At 45.8% G+C, this 19290-nt stretch overlaps 1 protein-coding gene across 3 annotated transcripts in view; it reads left to right on the forward strand.

The window, feature by feature from the left end:
• Positions 1–15728: 15728 nt before the first annotated feature.
• Positions 15729–19290, forward strand: part of ZNF462 (zinc finger protein 462) — a 208460-nt gene continuing 204898 nt past the window's right edge. For 2 of the 3 annotated variants that reach the window (XM_086962073.1, XM_086962075.1), the window contains exon 1: positions 15729–16221. The gene's annotated coding sequence lies outside the window, so the exon portion shown is untranslated. Of the gene's footprint in view, positions 16222–16716; positions 16878–19290 lie in introns of those variants that run through there. The other variant, XM_086962074.1, reaches the window with a different exon arrangement.

Consider the following 19290-nt stretch of genomic DNA (forward strand, 5'->3'; position numbering starts at 1 on the left):
CTGGGTTAAATCCATTGTTCTTTTGCTCACCATGCCACCCCCGCTTAGACCCGGCCATATGCAAATCAGTCTTGACCCTGTGCCCCATGGGAACAGTCCAGACTGAACTGCCAAGCCAGGTCCTCCATTGACCGGAAACAAGCATCCTGGGACCAGTTTCTGGGTATTATCCTTCATCAGCCAGGCTAGCTTGAATTCAGTGGCAGAGTGAGCAAGGCACCCACGTCTCAGCATACCTATTCCACTTAGGGTGAAAAGTGCTACGCAAACAAATGATGGACAGAATGCTGAATAAATCATACATTCACCCCCAGTCAAAGGTTTGGGTTAAATCAATTGTTCTTTTGCTCACCATGCCACCCCTAATTAGACCCAGCCATATGCAAATCAGTCTTGACCCTGTGCCCCATGGGAACAGTCCAGACTGAACTGTCAAGCCAGGCCCTCCCTGGACCAGTCATAAGCATCCTGGGACCAGTTTCTGAGTATTATCCTTCATCAGCCATTCTCGTTTGAATTCAGTGTCACAGTGAGCAAGGGACCCACGTCTCGGCATACCCATCCCACTTAGAGTGAAAAGTGCTACGCAAACAAATGATGGACAGAATGCTGAATAAATCATACATTCACCCCCAGTCAAGAGATCTGGGTTAAATCCATCATTCTTTAGCCCATCATGCCACCCCTGTAAAGCTTTACGATATAGCCTTGACCAACCGTAAATTTACAATGTGGTGAATATCAGTAATACAGTACTTCTCCAAGTTAGAAACCCATGCGTTTCCCCTCCTAGACTGGGGGCTCTCTAATTGTTTTTATTTTATCAGTACCGTAAACAACACATAACCTTGGTATGATGCAAGGAGCTGAGTGACTATACTTACACAGTGCATTACATATCTGGGGAAACTTTATCCTCAAAGTTGTCATGAAATGTAACAGTTTTGTACTCCGCATCACATTCACAATGGATGTATTAAATGGGTGGGTGTACCTTTTTCTCGTGGTTATGCTCTTTACTTTGATCTTTATACCTTTTTCGAGCTTTACTCAACTGTAATTTTGAATGGCTTTATATTACTCATTTGTTTTTTTTCACAACAATAAAAATAATATTTTTGCATGAGTACTAGAACATTGTGTTTTGGTATTACTGTTTAATCTGCTCGGTGTGTTAAGATATTTGTTCTATGGTGTTAACTGGTATGGTACCGTGTTTGGTGTTGTGTTGTACTGGAATTAGGTTGGTGCTGTGAAGTTGTGTTGTGCATTATGGAATAGTCTGGGCTGTGGCGGTATCACTTAGTGATGTGTGGTTAGAACTTTCAGCAGTGTAGTTCAGGGGAGCTGGGGGTGAAGTCTTTGTGTTCCTGAAACTTCAGAACAGGAGTCCTGCACACACAAGCCCCTGGAGATTCATTTTCAAGTAGGGGCCTCAGCAAACTTCCAATCTTTGTACTTTCCTTGGCAGAAGCAGCAACTACAGGCCAACCCCACACAGCACTCAGCAAAGGGTCAGGTCTCCTCCTCAAAGCTCTCTAGCTCTTCTCCTTGGCAAAGGTTCCTCTTGAGTCCAGAAGTGATTCAATTCTCTGGGGTTTAAGGTCCAATACCTATACCCCATTTTTTCTTTGTTCTTTTTGTGGCAAGGGTCTCTGAGCCCAGTCCAAACCAGTTCTGTTCACTCTAGTGCAGCATCACTAGAGAAGGTGGAGACAACATTGTGCAGAGAAGACACGGCCTATTCAGGTGTAAGTGAAACTCCTCCCACCACTCTCAATGCAGCCACAGTCTATTCAGCTCAGCTCTGAGTCATCAAGGAAAGGCAGGACACACCTCAACCCCCCCTCTTGAGACTGTCTACAATGAATGCAAATCCCCAGCCCCTGTAAATCAAAAACCGGACAGTTTATACACAAATCAACAGAGGCACACAGAATGGTTAAAAATCAAAATGCCTCCTTTCGAAAAGTGGCATTTTCAAACACACAATTTAAAAACCATCTCCCTAAATAGATGTGTTATTAGATTCTGAGTTCAGAGAGACTAAACTCCACTTCTATATCTTGTCCCAATGCAAAGTTATCTTTGTAAGATGTTACAAAGTAACTCCCATGTTAGCCTAGGGGACAGATAGCCTTTCAATAGTGTAAAACAAAATAGGCAGAATTTATCTATTAGAACATGCAAAAACACCCCAGTACATGTCCCACCTTTTACAAACACTGCACCCTGCCTATGGGGGTTACTTGGGCCTACCTGAGGGATGCCTTGCGTGTAAGAAAAGGGATGGTTAGGGGGCCTGGCAAGTGGGGTGCACTTGTTCGGTCGACATGGCAGTTGAAAACTGAGTGCGCAGACACTGCAGTGGCAGGACTGAGATACATCTACAGGCTACTTGTGTGGGTGGCACAACCAGTGCTGTAAGCTAACTAGTAGAGTTCAATTGACAGGCTCTGGCATACTCAGTGCACTGTACTAGGGACTTACCAGTAAATCAAATATACCAATCATGGATAACCAATCAGTCAGTCAAAATACTTTATTGCGATAACTTAATATCATACAAAGACAATGGCAAATATATACACAAAGTTACAGACAACGAACACGTTAAGAACAGTTAAAAACAATTTAGGATTAACATGTTAAAAAACCAACATGCACCATATTTCATTTTATAATTATAAGATTGATACAAAGTGCAAAGTGCTAAAGTGCAAGGTGCTAAAGTGCAAAGAAGGCTTAAAAAACGGTTTAAAAAATACTAAGGATGTCCCCAACAGAATGTTTAGAACGGGCAACTACTAACCCTGTTACAGTGCTTTCTAAAAATGCTGACCCAAAGGTCACCAGCAAACAGACTAACTAGTGTGCTGGTCTATACTACAAAGGGAGGTAGACGCGTTTTTAAGTCTGATATTCCTGCTTCTAATAGCTCTCACCAGGAAGCTGGCCACATGAAACATAATCCTGGGAGTTTGTAACATTTGCAAATAAATAAGAGCAGGTCTGACTAAAATAAATCCTGCTTCCTTGAGTATAGGTACGAGAAACAATCTCCGAGCTTCATTGTAATAACTACAGAACATTATAAAGTGCATAGTACTTTGCTCAGAGAAATGATCGCAGGAACAGGGCGGTGCCTTTTCAGGGGTACTCCAAACGGGATAAAAACCCAAGTTAAAATGTATCAAATTAAATCGAAAACGAGTTAAAATGAACCTGTGATAGGGATGGGTCACCACAATGAGGTAACTGTCAGGACCATTGGGTATAGCCAACAATAAACCGGCCCTGACACAGGGTTTCTTCAGCTCAGTTTCTTCCCTCTCCAAGGATAGGAGCTCCTTCATTGCAACTTTGGTGTAAACAATGTCTTTGGATGTTATAGAGTCAATAACAGAGTAAAGTTCAGGCCTCCCCAACCTCGAAAAACTATCCTTAATATACATCAACCACCTAATCCTATGTACGTTATCTAGGGTCAAACAGTCCCTCATTATGATATGATTTAGAGGAATTTCTGTATTAAGCCACATCCTAAGCCAGGCGATTAAAGGTGCTATTCTAATCAGATCTGAGATGTAGCCTTCCCCCAATTCCATATGAACGGTATAGGACGGGGTTGACTGTGGGACACCCAAAACAGATCTAAAAAATTTGTTTTCCATTGTCTGTATGGGTTCCACTCCCCTATATCCCCACAATGAGCCACCATATGTTGCAACTGAGATGCATTTAGCTTTGTATATTTTACTGACAGCTGCAATTGGCCTACCCCCCAGTTTTTTAGAAAACCCATGGAGGGCAGCAGATGTCCTGGCCAGCATGGCTGCTCTGCTTTTAACATGAGGACCCCAGCTACCTTTCTTGTCAAAGGTGATCCCCAGGTAGGGAAAAGAGGAGACGCGTGCAAGCTTTTCCTGCCCACAGAGAAAGGTTTTATGAAAAGGTCTCCTAGAGGCCATGCCCATGAGCATAACCTGTGATTTTTTCGCGTTTATTTTCAGGTCAAGTGAGCCCATAAAGGATTCAAAAGCATCCAGGAGTCGTTGAAGCCCCACCCCAGTACGTGCAAGAAGAACCGCGTCGTCCGCGTAAAGGAGAACTGGTATCCCCTGTTCCCCTGCACGTGGGATGTCGCTTGTAACGCCCCTGAGGGCAGGCTCCAGGGCGTTCACATATAACGTGAACAACAGTGGTGCCAGTATACAACCCTGTCTGACTCCCTTTTCAGACGCAAAAACATCTGTGCACCTTCCATTCGTGGATACTCTAATTTTAGCGGTAAGGCCAGCCAATAAATTAACTATGGATCTATCCAGGCCCATGTCAAGTAATTTTAGCCAGAGCTTAGTTCTGTTGACCATGTCAAACGCAGAGGAGAGGTCCATGAACCCAAGGTACATGGACCCATCCTTAGCCCTGGTGTATTTCTCGATCAGCAGGTGGAGATTAAGACACTGATCCAGGGTACTTCTTTTGGGTCTAAACCCATATTGCACATTACTCAAGATGTTGTTCTCAGTGGCCCATTCGTTCAATTTCACTAATATGACTCTCCCTAGAATCTTAACTGAGGAATCTATCAGTGAAATTGGCCTATAGCATGCAGGATCCTAACCAATCATAATAACAATTTACACACAGAGAATATGAACTTTAGCACTGATTATCAGTGGTAAAGTGCCCATGGTCCCTAAGTCAACAAAAACAGGTCAGATAAAATAGGAGGAAGAAGCAAAACGTTTGGGTATAACCCTACAAAAAGAGCCATTTCCAATATGTGTTATGGTAATTGAACCTTCAAGGGTTTTAATTGTCTTAATGTTTCGAATATTATTTTAAATATCTACAATTGTACGACCTGATATATTTGATGCCTTTAATGCACAACAACTGTGACAAATGTCTTTTTAAGTTAATTTCTGTTTGTCACTGAACAGTGATCTTTTTGAGACAAAAGAGAGCAAGAGAAAGGGTGTATATGAAAGAGTATTCGGATTTAATATTTGTTACAAGGGTACATGATAGATAAACAACGTTGTAAGAGAACATACAAATAAATTGATCTATACAAATTCTCTATACAACAATTGCAAAAGCTTTTCTACCTATTTACAATCTAATTTATTATCCGGTAGAAAAAGCAATCGTCGACGTTTCGGTCTCTATTCTTGCGTTTCCGACGGCTCGTGACGGAGTCAGTGAGAGCAGAGCTTGCGTTGTTTGAGGCGGACGTTGCTTGGTGCGGTGCCTACAGGACACAGGGCCGGACGTGAGAGTCGGTCACAGCTCCCTGCCTCTGTAGCCACTTGTTTCCAGCAGCAATTCACAAAGGCTGGTGAAGTCCACTGGTCCTTGGACTTCGGTCGGGGGGCAAGCTCTCTTCCAAGCCCTTGGAGATCTTTGCACAAGTTGAAAGAAAAGTCCACAAAGTTCTTTCTCCTCCCTTTGGCAGCAAGGCAAACACTGCAGGCCAATTCCCCAAGCAGCACATCAGCTTGGGAATAGTTTCTCCTCAGTTTCTTCAGGTTCCTTCTCCTCAGCAGAGGTTTTGTCTTGTAAGTCCAGAAGTGATCTAATTTCATGGGATCAGGGTCCCAATACTTATACCCCAAACTCCTTTGTTCTCTGACGGGAGAGGGGCCTGTGCCCAGTTCAAGCCAGTTCTGAAGCACTCTGTTTACCAGACTGCTCCTTTCCTTTCACAGCGCAGGGCAGGCACATCAAACGCCCCACAGGAGGTGAAACCAGCATAGTGGAAGGCAAGTACATTCCTTGAGCACTCTGTTGATAGTCTTCCTCCTCTTCTTTCAGTGTGCAGGGCAGAGACATCAGACACACCACAGGGGTGGAGCCAGCATTGTAGAGGGAAGGCCCAGCCTTACCTATTCAGGTTCCAGGTGCAACTCCTCCCAACTCCTGCAACTCCTCCCTCCCATCTACATGCAGATCTCCCTATTTACCACCGGGCAGCCCCAGCCTGTCTCCTGGAATTCCCCAGTCATGTCACACACAACCCCAGACAAGTAATACACAACCTCGCAGAGGCGGGCTCAAATGGTTAGGCAAGGAAATACCTACTTTCTAAAAGTGGTATTTACAAACACAGAATATTAAAATAAACTTCACTAAAAGATGTCTTTTATTATTCTGAGTCCAGGCATACTAAACTCGAATTTCTACCATGTTCTCTGAGTCTGCTAGGACTACAAACATGTAACAATCCAGAAGCCCACTCTGGCTATGGAGAACAGGAAGCCTTGCAATAGTGGAAAACGAAAATGGCTGTAATTCACTATTAGGACATGCCACACACATCAGGGCTTGTCCAACCGTATACTTATAATGCACCCTGCCCTTGGGCCTACCATAGGGGTGACTAATATGAAGTCAAGGGAAGGTTTAGGGACTGGCAAGTGGGTGCACTTGCCCAGTCAGCATGACAGTACTAGACTGCACGCAGGCTCTGCAATGGCAGACCTTAGACACTTTTTACAAGGCCGCTTCTGGGGGTGGCACAATCAGTGCTGCAAGCCCACTAGCGAGTGTGCTGGGTATACTCAGACGTGAGTCCCAGGCTCTCCACACCACTGGAGTCAAGCTATCCAGGCTGATGAAGGCTGATAGCCAGAAACCGGTCCTTGGATGCTTGATTCCGGTCTGGGAAAGACATGGCTTGGTAGTTCGGACTGGACTGTTCCCATGAGGCACAGGGTCAGAGCTGATTTGCATATAGCCAGTGTCTAACCCAGGGTGGTGTGGAGTGCAAAAAAACAATGGATTTAGGCCCAGATCCTTGTACTGGGGTGAATGTATGACATTGTTCTACATTCTGTCCATCAACTGTGTTTTTTGCAATTTTCACCCCGAGTGTGCTGGGTATACTCAGACGTGAGTCCCAGGCTCTCCACACCACTGGAGTCATGCTATCCAGGCTGATGAAGGCTGATAGCCAGAAACCGGTCCTTGGATGCTTGATTCCGGTCTGGGAAAGACATGGCTTGGAAGTTCGGACTGGACTGTTCCCATGAGGCACAGGGTCAGAGCTGATTTGCATATAGCCAGTGTCTAACCAAGGGTGGTGTGGAGTGCAAAAAAACGATGGATTTAGGCCCAGATCCTTGTACTGGGGTGAATGTATGACATTGTTCTACATTCTGTCCATCAACTGTGTTTTTTGCAATTTTCACCCCGAGTGTGCTGGGTATACTCAGACGTGAGTCCCAGGCTCTCCACACCACTGGAGTCAAGCTATCCAGGCTGATGAAGGCTGATAGCCAGAAACCGGTCCTTGGATGCTTGATTCCGGTCTGGGAAAGACATGGCTTGGTAGTTTGGACTGGACTGTTCCCATGAGGCACAGGGTCAGAGCTGATTTGCATATAGCCAGTGTCTAACCCAGGGTGGTGTGGAGTGCAAAAAAACGATGGATTTAGGCCCAGATCCTTGTACTGGGGTAAATGTATGACATTGTTCTACATTCTGTCCATCAACTGTGTTTTTTGCAATTTTCACCCCGAGTGTGCTGGGTATACTCAGACGTGAGTCCCAGGCTCTCCACACCACTGGAGTCAAGCTATCCAGGCTGATGAAGGCTGATAGCCAGAAACCGGTCCTTGGATGCTTGATTCTGGTCTGGGAAAGACATGGCTTGGTAGTTCGGACTGGACTGTTCCCATGAGGCACAGGGTCAGAGCTGATTTGCATATAGCCAGTGTCTAACCCAGGGTGGTGTGGAGTGCAAAAAAACGATGGATTTAGGCCCAGATCCTTGTACTGGGGTGAATGTATGACATTGTTCTACATTCTGTCCATCAACTGTGTTTTTTGCAATTTTCACCCCGAGTGTGCTGGGTATACTCAGACGTGAGTCCCAGGCTCTCCACACCACTGGAGTCAAGCTATCCAGGCTGATAAAGGCTGATAGCCAGAAACTGGTCCTTGGATGCTTGATTCCGGTCTGGGAAAGACATGGCTTGGTAGTTCGGACTGGACTGTTCCCAAGAGGCACAGGGTCAGAGCTGATTTGCATATAGCCAGTGTCTAACCCAAGGTGGTGTGGAGTGCAAAAAAACAATGGATTTAGGCCCAGATCCTTGTACTGGGGTGAATGTATGACATTGTTCTACATTCTGTCCATCAACTGTGTTTTTTGCAATTTTCTCCCCGAGTGTGCAAGGTATACTCAGACGTGAGTCCCAGACTCTCCGCACCACTGGAGTTAAGCTATCCAGGCTGATGAAGGCTGATAGCCAGAAACCGGTCCTTGGATGCTTGATTCCGGTCTGGGAAAGACATGGCTTGGTAGTTCGGACTGGACTGTTCCCATGAGGCACAGGGTCAGAGCTGATATGCATATAGCCAGTGTCTAACCCAGGGTGGTGTGGAGTGCAAATAAACGATGGATTTAGGCCCAGATCCTTGTACTGGGGTGAATGTATGACATTGTTCTACATTCTATCCATCAACTGTGTTTTTTGCAATTTTCACCGCAAGCCCACTAGCAGCATCTGGATTTATACGCCCTGGGCACACTCAGTGCACTGTACGAGGGTCTGACAAGTAAACCAAACATTCAATCATGGAACAACTAATTAATACATCAGTTTACAGTAGGGAGCACTCACACTGTGGCACTGGACAGCAGTGGCACAGTGCCCAAAGCATCTAACACCAGCAAAAAACACATGCGGCAACAGCAAAAATGGAAGGGAGACCCATGCCAATGGTGCCAGGTCTAACAATGGGTGACAGTTTTCCTGGACTCAGTGGGGATCCACTTGAAGATCTTCTCAAGCATGCTGACCGCGTGTAAGCAGGTGGACGATACAACGTTGATTTGGTGGTTCATTGAGAGCAAGGAGACCAGGATGATGCTGAGGTTTTGTGCCTGATCTGTGGGTGTGGAGGGGGCTCAGAGCACTGCAGGCCACCAGGAATTGTCGTAGGTGGAGCCCTGCATGAGGAGGATCCCTGAGGCACTCCGCAGCTAATCGCTGTGTGTTCTGAGTAGAATGGAGGAAGTCTGACTCTCTGGGTTCGGCCGGTAAGGAAGGGGCGGATACATTCTAGAGCTTTGTCACGGATGCCGGCGTCATGGAGTCTTGTGCAGAGGGGGAGGTACGCGTCAGTCCAAGGCGGCTGAGACGTCCAGGAGGATAAGGGCTTCAGTTTCGTCTCAGTCGAGGAGGGTGCTGATGTTGTCTGTAGCATTGAGGACAGCAGTGTTAGTCCTGTGGTTGCTTCTGAACCCGACTGGGAGGGGTCCAGGATTTGGTTTGTTTCAAGGAACTCTAAGAGTTGGGCGTTGATGGGCTTCTCAATGACTTTGGCAGGTAAGGTGAGCAGAGAGATGGGCCTCTAGTTCTTGAGGGCCGTCAGGTTGGCAGAGGGTTTCTTCAGCAGGGGGTTGATCTCTGTATGTTTCCAGTCTTTGGGGAAGGTGCAGGACTTGATAGAACAGTTGATGGTGCAGTAGAGTTTGGGGGCGATGCAGGTGCTGGCTCTGTTGAAGATGTGGTGTAGGCAGAAATTTAAAGGGGCTCCGGAGTGCATGCTCTTCATGATCCTGAGACTGTCTGCGGAGTTTAGGGTGGTCCAGTTGACCAGGGTCTGGAGCTATTGGGTGCGGTGGTTGTGGGTAGGATGGGTGGCTCCTGGGTTGCAAAGCTGTCATACATCTCCTAGATCTTGCGGTGGAAGAAGGTGGCGAGGTTTTGAGAGGGGCGAATGCCTGCCGTTCTCCGTGCTGGGTTTGGTGAATTCTTTGAGCACAATGAAGAGTTCTTTGCTGTTGTGTGCGTTGGCATTGATGTGTTCCTGTGTAGCAGTTTTCTAGGTTAATCTGATGAGGTGGTGGTGTGCGGTGACAGTGGCTTTGAAGGCTGTGTGGTCTGCCAAGATCTTGCTGCTTCCCCCATCTTTTCTTGAGCGGTCTGCAGGTGCGCCTGGACTCTTGGAGGGCAGGAGAGAACCAGCTGGTTTTCTTGGGGGCTGCTTGCTCAAGGGTTTCCTGAGGGGAGCCAGTGATTGCCGCAGTTGGAGATCCAACGGTGGAGGTGCATGCTGAGGCGTTGGCGTATGTGGATGTCAGTGGTAGGGTTATGCTGAGGGAGGTGGTCATTTGGTCTTCAGTGACCTTGTTCCGGCTTCTGTGAGGGTAGCCGTGGGTGTGGTGGTGTACGGTGGGTTTGGTGAATGAGAAGTGGCCACAGTGGTAGTCGGTCAAATGTGGCCAGACGTGTGCTGATAAAGATGTTGTTGCCTGTGGAGAAGATTGGGTTGGGCGTGCGTCCTGCTGAGTGGGTTGGAGAGGTGACCAGTTGTTTGTGTTTGATGGTGGCGATGTCCTGCAATAGGGATGATGGGTTTTGATTATCGAGGTTGTCCATGTGGAAATTAAGGTCACTGAGGAGGATTTAGTTTGTTGAGGCGAGAGCGTGGTGGGTGATGAATTTAGCTATGGCTTTGCTGAAGGGAAGCGGAGTCCAGGAGGTCTGTAGACGAGAGTGCCGTGGAGGGTGGCATTCAAGCTGGTCTGGATCTGGAAGTGGAGGTGTTCCATGTAGGGTGAGTGGTCGTCTGAGCTGGTTTTGAAGCAGAGGGTGTTTTGTGTACGATGGCGATACCTCCTCTGAGCCAGTTGCTGTGGTCCTTGTGGATGATTTTGTAGCCATTGGGGATGTTGGTTGCAATGTCCAAGGATGAGGTGGGATTCAGCCATGTTTCTGTAAAGAAGGCAACATTGGGGAGATTGAATCTAACAGGTCCCAGATCTCCACAGCGGGTTGTTTGAGGGAGCAGGTGTTGAGTAGCATGCAGCAGAAGTGGTTGGGTCCGGTTCTTGAGGGTTGTGTGGTTGGTGGGTCTGGTGTGCGGAGGCAGGTGCAGTTGCGGCAGGTGAATGGGACTTGGGTGTCCTTCAGCAAAGCGAAGTGGCAGGCAGAGGAACGTCTGGGGTTCAGTGTGTGGAGGGTGCTGGCATAGCGGTGGGAGCAGCGGGAACCAGGGTCCATGGTGCTGGGCATGATCCAAGTGCAGCCGGGCACAAACGAGCTTGCCTTTGGCATGCCACCGGCACACCAGGTCACCATTAAGTAGTGTTAGGGAGGGATGGTCAGCTGGGAGGCGTCAAAATGGCAATTGGAAGGGGGCAGGGCCACAGGGACCGAGAAGTGGCTAGAGTGGGAAGGGGAGAGCGAACAAAATGAATAAAAGCGAACCAGAGCAAAGTAAGGACAGAGCAGAATTGAAACTGGACAGGAAAAGAGGCAGAAGAAAAAGACAGAAAAAGGCAAAAAGAAAATAAATAGCAGACAGAAACAAGAGCTCACCACTGGGCCACCAGGGATGAGACCGAGCCAGGGGCCTGCGGCTGGATGATGGCCTAGAACTTAGGATCTAGACACTGGTGGGCAGACCACCACAAGGCGGAACTGTGTAGTGGGGGAACAACGCACTGAAATGCTCAGTGAGATTACTCATTTACTGTGCAGTGGCTGCCATTGAGTAGTATTGGGGAGGTGGGAGGGCTGGTCAGCTGGGAGGTGGGAAAATGGTGCTGGAAGGAGGCGGGCTGCAGGGAGCAAGCAGCGGCGAGGGCAGGAAGGTGAGAGCAAACTAAACGAACTAAAGTAAACAAGAGTAAAGTAAGAACAGAGCAGAACTGACACTGGACAGAAAAAGAGGCAGAAGAAAAAGGCAAGAAGAAAAGAAACAACAGCAGACAAGAACAAGAGCTCACCACTGGGCCACCAGGGATGAGGCGCAGGCGGGGGCCTGCAGGTGGAGGAGGGCCTCAAACTCAGCTCCTGGGCACTGGATGACAGACCACTACACGGTGGAGCTGTGCGGTGGGGGGAGCAACACACTGACAAGGATCATCTCTAACCATACATTTCTAACTCCAAGTAAAACAAGAAAATACATGCCCTGCTTTGCCAACTGTAACTTGAACAACATGCATTAATCAATGGCCTACTTCAGAAAACCTGAAATCCTTCCCATTGTGTACTATGTTTTGAGTCATCGACTAAAATCAATGATATATTGTAGTATCTTCATGTTATGTTTATAATGTTCCCTTTTCCCTGGTTTCTTGCTGCTCAGCCAGTGTGAGTGTTCTCTATGGAATGTTGGTGTGATGTACATGCGTGGAATGCTAGGGTGCCTGGTGTGAGTGTTGACAGTTGGAAGATGGGCTGAGCAGCAGGCAGGCAGCTCCTGGTGGGGCTGTTACCAGTGATGTTGCAACTTAATAAATAACCTACAAAGACTCTACTTGACTAGGTCTACTTCATCTCCTCTATGCATGGAACTACACTACTACATTTTGGCGACGATCTGGAGACAAACTCATGCCCTACCTGTCCTCTCAAGGAAGATAAAGATAACAGGCCAAAAAAGTCTTCATGTTGGAAGGAACCTACGGAAACATCTGTCTCAAACAGCAGCTCTACAAGTGGTCTTAAGCAAGCTAAACATGATGTTTACAAGAAGTCTTCAAGTTGGAAAGAAGCTACATGAATTACAAGCGCAGACTGCACACAAAAAAATTCTCAGAAAGACTGGGTGACAAAGGACCACACAGACTGCGACAGTAATCTCTGAAGAATAAATTTTGAAATTCAAGAATATACACAAGAAACAAAAGAAACTGGAGCAGCACGCCTTGCAGCCCCACCAGTGTCCATTACACCGGACAGCCCCAGCCCAGGCATGCTGTGCTCTGATCCACGTACTTATATCTTCTGGAAATGTGCATTCAAGGCATGCAGGCTCATTTTTGTTGAAGGTTGTTGTTGCTCATTCACGTGGGCATCTGTTGGTCATGGCAGAGTTCACGCTCTCTATGTTGGGTGGGTGTGTCGACCCTCAAAGGACGGTGATCATTTTGGTTTTTTATGTGTTTATGGCTGTTTTTTTACAAAGCCTGTATCCCTTTCTTGAGGGATGGAAAGGGGTTTTAGTCCCACTTGCATGTTGTAAGCCACTGTACCCTTACTAGAGAGGTGGTTTAAGGGGTTGGTTTCCCTTTTACGCAAGGAATGGGTTTTAGTCCCATGTCCCCATTGTAAGCCACAGTACCTTTACAGGAGGGGTGACTTAAGGGGTTTGTTTCCCTTTTACGCAAGGAATGGGTTTTGTCCCATTTCCACTCGGCAGTCACATGACCCTTACAGGTGGGGTGGTTTAAGAGGTATCTTTCCCTTTTATGCTAGTAATGGGTTTTAGTCCCATTTAGAGTTCGCGTTGTGGGTCACTGTCCCATTTTCGCATGTATTGTCCCTTACAAGAGTGGTGGCAGGTTGGGTTATAGTCCCTTCCCCACAGTTACTATGGTTTAGTTCCTTACATGAGGAGTACTTTCATGGGTGCGGTCCACCCACTCTTTTCACAGTGTTCACATGTCTTTTCATGTGGTGTTGTCTCACTTTGTGTCACTGAGCTGTACGTATCCACAATTGTTCTTTTTGTTTTAAAATTTAAGGAGGAGGATGGTGAGGGTTCGTGTGTATCTTTTCATTCTTCTTTCCTCCATTCTTTTGTCTAGTCTGGGTTCCCTCTTGTGGTGTGGTCTTTACTATTCATCCCTGGGTTATGGACTATTGACTTCATTTGTACATTGTTGTGCATAGTTGTTTTCATTTTAAGTATGGTCTTATTTTTCAATTTTAAAGGGAGAAGATAATGTAGTATCTTCATGTTATGTTTATAATGTTCCCTTTTACCTGGTTTCTCATTGCACAGCCAGTGTGAGTGTTCTGTATAGAATGGACATGAGTGGAATGCTTTGGTGCCTGATGTGAGTGTTGATAGTTGTAAGATGGGCTGAGCAGCAAGCAGGCTGCTCCTGGTGGGGCTGTTACCAGTGAGGTTACAACTTAATAAATAACCTACAAAGACTCTACTTGACTACGTCTACTTCATCACCTCTACGCATGGAACTACACTACTACACATATCTCCCTAAATGGATAGGAAAAGCTGTGGTGCACACTGTCCAAATGGATTTGTTGTACTTTAAATTATTTTTACACTTCGATAAATCGGCAGTGGCACCATTTATTCTTTTTGATTCCTAGCTACAAATCCTTATTGACAGCTACAACCCACTTTAAAATATTCTTCTAGACACATCTGCTTATATTGCAAGTTGTGTACCAGTGATGAAGAACCTTTCATCTACTCTGCCTTGTTTAATTGTCCTCACAATTGTGATTTCATGGAGAACTACTAAAGAAAGCGCTTTGAAGCTCCTACCTGATAACTTATGAAACCAGGCAAAGCAAATAACAGGACCTGCTACTGCGATCAAACAACATTAACATGGTTTCAGAAGATAAAAGATGGAACCATTGTATAGGGTAGGCATGCTTCTCTCCACGCCTCAAATAAAATATTATTACATGTATATATTCCAGAATCAGTATTTAAGGTATGAGGTGGAAGTTAATGTAATGCTCCTCTTACAAGAGGTGTGGGATGAATTCAGTAAAACTGGCTGCATTGCATAGAGCTACCCCAGTAGACTGCTGCATGCTTGTTACTATAAGGTCAAAACATATTTGCACATTCTGTAACGGTTTTTGGGCAAACTTTTTTCCCCATTTTTTCCATGATAAGAAATCCCCTTTCTCCAAAAAACACGTCAATGGTGGGTTAGCAAATGATCCTGGCGTTCAGAGATCTTAAATGTTGGAAAATATGGGGGATTTGAGATATTGGAAAACAGCTGCACCCGTCTCAACACAGTTGGAAGGCCTTTAGCAATTTTGTAACGTGGAAATGAGAGCCAATCTGTGTCTTAAACTATCTCATGTAGACTACGTGACAGTCTGTCACAAGTTGCTACAACTAAAGAGAACATGGTGGATCTCATAACATGGGCAGCTGATAAATATATGGAAAAGTGAAATTATTTTCTGGCATTTTCGTTTACAAAATAGACCGATTACACATGTGAAATCAATTTACAAAAACGTTGCAGAAGACTAGCTAATACATAACTTGGAACCTGTACTGTAAGTCTGGTCAACAAACTGTGGACAAAAAAGCAGTTTTGGGGGGGCTGAAATAAGGTATCAGGCAGTATAAAGTTGTTGGGTGAATTTGGGGGCCAAAAGACATCATGACACTGGTGTGTTTTTCGACAGCTATTATCTCCTTTTTCTAACATTCAATTGCCTGAATGGAAGGCAGTGCCAGGCTGCCCGTGTAGAGAAGACTTCAAAATACGTATCAGCTTCTGCCTTGGGCGCCCGCCTGGGACAAAATCCCCTGGAGAAACCCGAGAGCTCCTGGCCAGCTCGGCACCAGCGCTGGTCGCCATGGCGTGGCCGACTGTGCGTGCAACGTCCGGCCTCAGCAGCTTCCTGCTTACGTGGGGGAGGAGACGCCCAGCGTGGGCAGCAGCGGATACAATTGTGTACGCTTGACCGTTTTTAATAGCATTGTGCAATTGTGTGTGAAGGTGGTAATTTCATTAGTTGGTGTACATTGACAGTCCAATTGCAAAGGCACTTTAAAAAAAATCCATCTTGCTTTCGCAAAGATGAATTGAAAACCTCATCTCTGCACATTTCTCAACATGTCCACCAAACCCTTCATTGGACAGAGTTGATGCAATGTGTGAATTCACAAGGCTTGGGAAAAAAAAGTTCTCCAGTATGTCCTCCTGGCTTCCCCTCCTCTTCTTCTGCTGCTCTTTTGTGTGCTTCATAGAGGCTTTCTTCTTCCCCCAAGCAGCAGCTGCACCAAGTCTGCCGCCGTTGTGCTGTGATAGAAAGGAGTCTTGCACCCCCTGGTGCTCTGGCTTTCTCGGTGGTGGAGGAGAAGGACTGCGAGGTTGTCTTCCTTGTCTCTCGCTCTGCCTGGCCTCTGGTTGCTCATTATTCAGAGCGAGGAGAGAGACGCGCACAGTGTGAGTGAGACGGATCCCTCTCAGGTCATCTGCTGCAGCAGCAAGCAGCAGGCGAGGGAAGTGAGAGGAAGATGGCGATCCAACTCCTCCTCCGCTGGTGAGCAGACCCTGCGCGAGAAGCCTCCAGCGCACAAAACTTCACCGGCGGCTCCCCTCGCCTCAAAAACAACAACAAAGCACCGGCGAGAAGCTGCGTGGAGCCGCTAAAAAAACCCCCACAGAGAAAGCGGTAGGAGCAGCAGAGCCCGCCTGAGTGCAGCGGCAGCAGTGGGCGTCCCGGGCAAGCTCTTGTAAGTTCCTTGCAATTAACCCCCATCTCCGATTGGTAATTGTGTATTTAAATAAATAAATGCAGCCCACGCGCTCTGGGAGAGCGAGCGCGGCGGGAGGAGGGCTTTTTATGTCCAAACGGGAGATGGTTCATCTGGCTGGGGGGGTTTCTCGCTGCTGGTGTTTCATGAGGTGGTTTGCGGGAGGAATTGGTTAACAGAGACTCATGAGCGGGTATAGCGAAAATCCCGTGTGCAGTAGAGCTGCGGGCAGGGGTGGTTTGGTGTGTGCAGTGTGTGTTGTCTCTGTGTGGACTTGGATCTCAAAACACAGTAAGGGACACGGTATAGCAGAGCGAGAGAAAAACACTGCCCTGGGAAAAGCTCGGGCTAAGGGTGACCTCTTTTTTTCACGGCCGATTGCATTGCTTGGTTTGGATTTGTCTATTCTTCAGAGGTCCCCCTTCCTCCTCCTCCTTTTCAGAAGTTGTCCTGCAGGGGGAAGGGCTGGATTCTGGGTCGGATTCGCTCCTAGGAGCAGGGAGGAGGAGGGTGTCGCGTTGCTGCTGCTCCAGGCTCTCTGGTGGTGGTGTGTGCGTGTCTGATGAAGGGGCTGCCTGGAAGAGGAGGAGCAGGAGAAGAGAAGCCATTGCTCACGCTGTGCTCTCGTTCAGAAGGTCAGACCAGACGCACACATGCATAAAAAAGCATAAGAAGGAAGTGTGGTTGGAGGTGCCCATATCTCCTCTCTTGTGTTCACTGACACTCTGCTCTAGCCAAGAGTAAGCAACAGACAGAGGAACTGGCCTCACCAGCTTCTGCCTCTCCGCCTTCTTTATCTCCCTGCTGCTGTTGCTGTCCTCCATTTGCAAGCTGTCTGGTTTGGTTTCATTCCAGACTCTGACAGCAGAAAGCTCTTTCACCTCACTGTCTTCAATGTTTTGAGTTTCTGTGGGTGACCTTGCTTGATTTTGTTTTCTCAACACATTTTTAAAACTGTCCACACTGCTTGATTTCTGTGTGAGACAATATTTGTTCATCTTAATGGAACTTTATGGTTTTTGTTTCTGGATTTGGAAGGACCTTCATGCTAGCTTTTGTTCCACTGCTTTTTTTCTCTTTTTCTTGAAGCTGCTTGCATACAAGAAGAGGAAGTGACTACCCAGTTAGTGGTGGTGTTTTTTTTTCTCTTATGCAGAGCTGTGATCTGAGTCAGGTAAGCCATGTTGTAACAGCTCTACCAGAAAATGGAGGAGAACAGTCTGTATTGGTGGATTAAAACTGAGATGGGGTAAAGAGGGAACAGTGTCTGGTCAACCTCATTATGGAAGCTTTTCCTGAGCAGAGCTGGTAATTTTTTATTAGTTTTGTATGGCAATTGATCATCAGCTTTTTGGTTTCCCATCATTGTTTCTTCATGATATTTTTTGTATGCACAGCTTTATTTGCAAGGTCTATTATTTGAAGCAGGTATTTGTTGATTATTCTTTTTTGAATTTATTTATGGGAAGCTACTTGAAGAACACTTGTCATGTTGTGTTATGTAGTTTAATAAAGATGGCATAGTAATGTTTAAAGAGTAACAGATTTCTTTCTTTGATATATCTATGCATTGGTTGTATGCTGGGCCTGGTTCCACTCATCCACACCCCAGTAGATGTGAACAGCTAACATCCTAAAAATCATTGGATTTCAAAATGGAGTTAATGTATTAATAAACTGTATATTCTTGTACACAATGAGCTTAGGTTGTATTCACATCTTCTCTTTGTTGCCAAGGCAAGCTGCATGATGAAATCAGTGGCAACCTCTGAGAATCTTGTGCCAATGTAAGAAGTGTTTTTCATAATTCCCAAGTGGCTTTCACAGTCTCTCTTGACATGGCTGAGATTAAGCTGAAATGAAGGGAGGGCCATGTCAGATGGAGTTATTGATTTTGAATGTGAGTGGTTTGATATCCATAACATTGTTGCTAATGGAATTTGATTAAAGTTGATTGGCATGGAGTCTATTCCACCACACTCAGCATTGTGTGAACGTTGCACAGATTAAGCATCTGTTCAGATGTTCTGAGAAGTACAAAAAGCACATAAATCTGTACATTTGGATAAGGATCCATTTTGCAAACCACAGGCCTACAGAATACTAACCTGCCAAGCTACTGGGATAAATGAAAGATACAGAATTTTGAATTCAAACGTTTTTGAGACTTACATTTATGGGCAATACGTATTCTGTAAGAGTTTACTTGTCAACACTTAGGAAAGCTTGGCTTAGCCTACCTCTTTCATACAATGTCTAAATCATTGTTACTTTTTACTTGCTAGCTGATGTTCCTTCTTGGTGACTGCTGCCTGCTTTTCCCTAACTCTAGAAAGGACTCTCTATGCACGATCCACGTCTCCTTCGATGTCTGAGAAAGCACTTACCATCATTGTTTCTTTTACCCAGGCAATTCTTTAATCTCATTATTTATTATGTGATTATATATTTTTTTTCTCCCTCTCATAACCTCCTTGTCATAAAACGTCTGCCTTTAATAGTTTTGACTTATGCGAAGTATTCAGATATATTTGAACATGTTTCTCTTTCTAAATTCTGTCCGTGTTTGTGCCATTTAGACCTATACATCTCTCATCTATCACTTTATTAGACCAGAGCCTTCTCTTTCTTTCTTATTTTTTTTTTTAGGCCTGCCTGAGCTTATTTAACAGAGTTGTGAATTCTGCTTGCTGTATTCCTCAACACTCCCTCTTCTCAACGCCACCTCCTGGAATATAACCATTAATATGGGCATCCTAATCATTTTGACTTTAATATTTTTTGTTTAATTTCTTGGCCACCTTGGGCTATCTGATGTGCTTCATCCTGATCTATCTCTCCTATGATAGTACCACTTCTGTTTCCTTTACAGTTGTTTTTTTGTATGTCCAGTATAGAAATAAGTTAACATTTACATGACGTCTAGTTGTTGCACACTTTGCTACCATTGAACTATGTTTTCCTTGTCTTATTTGACTCCTGCTCAAGCTCTGTCTTACTTGTGCATCCTGTCATCCGGTTACATTGGCTCCTTTCAAATATTTGAGA

The sequence above is a fragment of the Lissotriton vulgaris genome, chromosome 3_1 (assembly GCF_964263255.1).
Source record: "Lissotriton vulgaris chromosome 3_1, aLisVul1.2, whole genome shotgun sequence".
Classification (NCBI taxonomy): domain Eukaryota; kingdom Metazoa; phylum Chordata; class Amphibia; order Caudata; family Salamandridae; genus Lissotriton; species Lissotriton vulgaris.